The following is a 1039-nucleotide window of genomic DNA, read 5'->3' on the forward strand; positions in this document are numbered from 1 at the left end:
GATTGACCACCCGCCTCTAGTCACTACACGACCTTAACTTATTAGTACTAATCGCTTTTTAAAAACTGTGACATTGCTCTTGCTTACAAACAGGGCAGCCTGGTGAGTCAGTACGTAGTCGGCTCCAGTCACCACTCACCTCCAGGGTTCAGATCCCACCACTGTGACTGTGGCCGCTGCTTGTTTGACCTGTTATGGGACTTTCCTCCTGTGGTCCAAAGACATTCCGGGCCACTGCTGGGGCGGCAGGTATATTTTCCTTGGCCCTAGACTGAAAGGGGCCTGAGGTGATATTTTGTCAGGGGGCCCAGAATTCCTTGCTAAGCCCCTGACCAGGGTAAGTGGATAGAAGACGGATGTTTAAAAACAACACTAATTTTTATTTTTGTTATATATAAAAAGCAATTTTGCCATATTATTTTAAAAGCAGTTAGGAACCACAAGCATATCCAGGAGACACTCCTTGTACTAATTAAGGGCTGGCTGCCATTTTCGGGGATTTTCTTGTGGTGATGAAGATCGCTGAGCATCCAGTGATGTTAAGCAATATTTTACTGTCACGGTTGTTTCTGATTGTTTATGTCAAAAAAGACTGGAACAGATAAAAATCATTATGTATTGTGAAATTGCATAAGCACCTATAATAAGGAGTTTTATTTCATATGTAACTTATGAATACAATGTATTGAAATGAAGTTCACTTTTCCACTTTGACAGAACAGAATTTTACATCACTGTAATTACATTACTGTGTAAGTCGTATAATATTGATATTATTTTTGCTTTATAATTTTGTTCGCATTCAGATATACGCAATTGCGCAAAATGTGAAAGCCTATTCCGGTTTCATCCCATAACAAATAAGCCCAGTCTCTCTCAAGGGCTTGTCTACGGACTGTCCGCTTACCCAAGCTTCAGCATCCCGCAAGAGCCCCCCCCACCATCACCCCCGACCCCCGCGCTTGCCCCACCCCCCATATATTCTTGGGCCGCCCGTCAGATTTGTTATGCCCTGGCTGCACTGACTTCAACAGTACAG

This window comes from Paramormyrops kingsleyae, chromosome 16, assembly GCF_048594095.1.
Source record: "Paramormyrops kingsleyae isolate MSU_618 chromosome 16, PKINGS_0.4, whole genome shotgun sequence".
Lineage (NCBI taxonomy): Eukaryota > Metazoa > Chordata > Actinopteri > Osteoglossiformes > Mormyridae > Paramormyrops > Paramormyrops kingsleyae.